A 4579-nucleotide genomic window follows, 5' to 3' on the forward strand; every position below is an offset into this window, starting at 1 on the left:
TAAAATTTTAATGAAATCCCTAAGGGGCAAAGAAGAAGAAGCATATAGCCATCTTAAAGAGAGATGGATCCGTTAAAACAGCAGAAGATCAAGAAAGACAACGTTGGATGCAACCCTTTAGTGAGGTCACGAATAGGGGATATGAAGGGATTAATCTCATTGATATAGCTAATGTTGGCGATGACCTTGATGTGCCCATGAATGAATTCAGTGTGTTGGAAGTCGAAACTATTCTCAAAACACTAAAGAGATGGAAAGTCCCGGAATTCGATGGAATAACTGCAGAGATGTTACTGGCCGAAAATGAAGTTAGGAGTAATGGTGAAAATGGGTAAAAATGGAGACCTGACTGATTACAACAATTCCAGAGGCATAAAACTTATGTCAATTGTTATGAATATATATATTTTATATATATATATATATATATATATATATATATATATATATATATATATATATATATATATATATATATATATATACAAACATACTTACATATACCAATGCACTTACCCCAATTTTTGGGGGTAGCCGACATCCAACAAATGAAACAGAAACGGGGAACTTTCCTCTACGTTCCTCCAAGCCTGACAAGGGGATCCACCGAGTTCGGCTGGTACTGCAAGGGGTGCCACAGCCCACCCTTCCCCGTTATCAACCACAGATAAAGCTTCATAACCCTGAATCCACTACTGCTCCTACCTCCGCGGTCTTCCAAGGCACCGGAGGAAGCAACAGTGCCTAACGGAATTGCGTCACAATCGCTCGCCATTCATTCCTATTTCTAGCATGCGCCTCACATCCATCCTCCTATCACCCAGATTCTTTAAACATTTACTTAGTTTTCTCTCTTCTCAGCATTATCACTGATAGCATCAACGTGGGCCGCTTCTTTCTCATGCATCTTGTGTGTATGTCAAGTGTCCTTTTCACAAATATCTTGTGGCTAAATAGAAATATAAGTCATAGATATACATATATACATATATATATATATATATATATATATATATATATATATATATATATATATATATATATATATATATATATATATATATATATATATATATATATATATATATATATATATATGTATATGTATGGATAAATATCAACACAACATCGTGTTCAAATAGAAATAAATTTCTACCTCATACTTGGGATCGAACGCTAGCCCCTTCTAATGAAAGGCCAGGTCGAAACCAACCATGCCACGAGAGGCCATAAAAGATATCAGAACCTGACGCTTCCCAGCTATCCGAGGATTTACCTGGCAAGACATCAGTCTCTTACCAGCGAGTTTTACCCGATATCCCGGCCCACCACGTGACACAATTGGTAGTAATTCATTCAAATTACCCCTAATGAGTCAATATGGATAAATATCAACACAACATCGTGTTCAAATAGAAATAAATTTCTACCTCATACTTGGGATTGAACGCTAGCCCCTTTTAATGAAAGGCCAGGTCGAAACCAACCATGCCACGAGAGGCCATAAAAGATATCGGAACCTGACGCTACCCAGCTGTCCGAGGATTTACCTGGCGAGACATCAGTCTCTTACCAAAACAACACCCTCTAAAACCAATGACATAAAATCCTCCACATATCTAAACAACTGCCAAAACAACAACCTCAAAAATCAGCGACCTAATATCCTCCAAATCTCTGAACAACTGCCAAAACAACAGCCTCAGAAGCCAGCGACATAAAATCCTCAAAATCTCTAAATAACTGCCAAAACAACAATCTCAAAAACCAGCGACATAATATCCTCCAAATCTCTAAACAACTGCCAAAACAACAGCCTCAAAAAACAGCGACATAAAATCCTCCAAATCTCTAAACAACTGCCAAAACAACAGCCTCAAAAACCAGCGACATAAAATCCTCCAAATCTTTAAACAACTGCCAAAACAACAACCTCAAAAGCCAGCGACATAAAATCCTCAAAATCTCTAAATAACTGCCAAAACAAGAACCTCAAAAACCAATGACATAAAAATTCTCCAAATCTCTAAACAACTGCCAAAACAACAACCTCGAAAACCAATGACATAAAATCCTCCAAATCTTTAAACAGCTGCCAAAACAACAACCTCGAAAACCAATGACATAAAATCCTCCAAATCTCTAAACAACTGCCAAAACAACAACCTCAAAAAGCAGCGACATAAAATCCTCCAAATCTCTAAACAACTGCCAAAACAAGAACCTCAAAAATCCAAGGTAAAATCCTCCCAAATCTCTAAACAACTGCCAAATCAACAACCTCAAAAACCAATGAAATAAAATCCTCTAAATTTGTAAACAACTGCCAAAACAACAACCTCCAAAACCAATGACATAAAATCCTCCAAATCTCTAAACAACTGCCAAAACAACAACCTCAAAAACCAATGACATAAAATCCTCCAAATCTCTAAACAACTGCCAAAACAACAACCTCAAAAACCAATGACATAAAATCCTCTAAATCTCTTAACAACGGCCAAAACAAGAACCTCAAAAACAAGTGACATAGAATCCTCCAAATCTCTTAACAACTGCCAAAACAAGAACCTCAAAAACAAGTGACATAGAATCCTCCAAATCTCTAAACAACTGCCAAAATAACAACCTCAAAAACCAATGACATAAAATCCTCCAAATCTCTAAACAACTGCCAAAACAACAACCTCAAAAACCAGTGACATAAAATCCTCCAAATCTCTAAACAACCGCCAAACCAACGACCTTTTCGACCGAGTGACCAGCGCTGCAAACGTGTCAACTTCACAAGAACATACAAATAAAGTAACACATCTAATAACTCAATTATCTTATTAAATGAAAGAATAATCGATACAATACAAATTCACAAGAGGTAAATAAAAAGGAACGGGAGGAGTAAAGATGAGGAGAGGAAGGGAAGTGGCAAGGAAATATCGAAGAGGAGGGCAGGGAGGGGGGGGGGGGCAAGGTGGCGGAGGAGAGGAGGGCAGGGGTAAAAAAGAAGCAGGGGGAGAAGGGGCCTGGAAAGACGGGGAAGAGGGGAGAGGAGCAAGGAAAGGGTGGCGAAGGGAAAGGGGAAAATGTAGGATTAGAGGGCATGAAAAGTGCCCATCTCCTTCTCTTCCTCATCTCTTGCCCATCTCTCTCTTTAAATATGGTGGGGGGTACCATGTGGTTTTAGAAGCCTCAATTATGAACACTGTGATAGGCTATCATCCACTGACATACTGTGGTGCAATACTTCGTCAGCAAGGGAAGTACTCAGTTTCTATTGTTGGCATACCACTTTTTCATGAAAAATTAAGAATTTTAAAGAAACAAAGACTGCGTGTAACTTATGCAGCACATTCGAAATCACCATACAGGTATAAATGCATCAACTATATACGACGATCAAATAGTAGACATTGTTTCCCGCTGCGGCAATACAGCTGGAGTGGCTGCCTGGTTGGACGTGGACGGGGATGCTGTTGACGTATCAAATGCGTACTGCAATCAGGGATACCACCATTAAAATTTAGTTTTTTTTTTTTTATATTTATAAATGAATAGATAGATATATAAAAGTCGATAAATAAAAATCCACAAATACGTTTTTATATTTTTTCTTTACTGCGAGTTCTGCCATATTTTGAATTTTTATTTTCATTTTGGTATTTTGAGAGTTTGGGGACCCCTTGGAAAAGCACCTGGCGACCCCACTCGGGGTCGCGACCCCAGGGTTGGGAAACCTGGCCTTAGACACTTCATCTCAAACACATTCAATTTCTGTCTCTCCATCACTTTCATTCCCCACAACTCCGATCCATATATCACAGTTGGTACAATCACTTTCTCATATAGAACTCTCTTAACATTCATGCCCAACCCTCTATTTTTTACTACTCCCTTAACTGCCCCCAATACTTTGCAACCTTCATTCACTCTCTGACGTACATCTGCTTCCACTCCACCATTTGCTGCCACAACAGACCCCAAGTACTTAAACTGATCCACATCCTCAAGTAGCTCTCCATTCAACATGACATTCAACCTTGCACCACCTTCCCTTCTCGTACATCTCATAACCTTACTCTTACCCACATTAACTCTCAACTTCCTTCTCTCACACACTCTTCCAAATTCTGTCACTAATCGGCCAAGCTTCTCTTCTGTGTCTGTAACCAGTACAGTATCATCCGCTAACAACAACTGATTTACCTCCCATTCATGGTCATTCTCGTCTACCAGTTTTAATCCTCGTCCAAGCACTCAAGCATTCACCTCTCTCACCACTCCATCAACATACAAGTTAAACAACCACGGCGACATCACACATCCCTGTGTCAGCCCCACTCTCACCGGAAACCAATCACTCACTTCATTTCCTATCCTAACACATGCTTTACTACCTTTGTAGAAACTTTTCACTGCTTGCAACAACCTTCCACCAACTCCATATAACCTCATCACATTCCACATTGCTTCCCTATCAACTCTATCATACGCTTTCTCCAGATCCATAAACACACATACACCTCCTTACCTTTTGCTAAATATTTCTCGCATATCTGCCTTACTGTCGAAATCTGATTCA

Source organism: Palaemon carinicauda, chromosome 9, assembly GCF_036898095.1.
Source record: "Palaemon carinicauda isolate YSFRI2023 chromosome 9, ASM3689809v2, whole genome shotgun sequence".
NCBI lineage: Eukaryota > Metazoa > Arthropoda > Malacostraca > Decapoda > Palaemonidae > Palaemon > Palaemon carinicauda.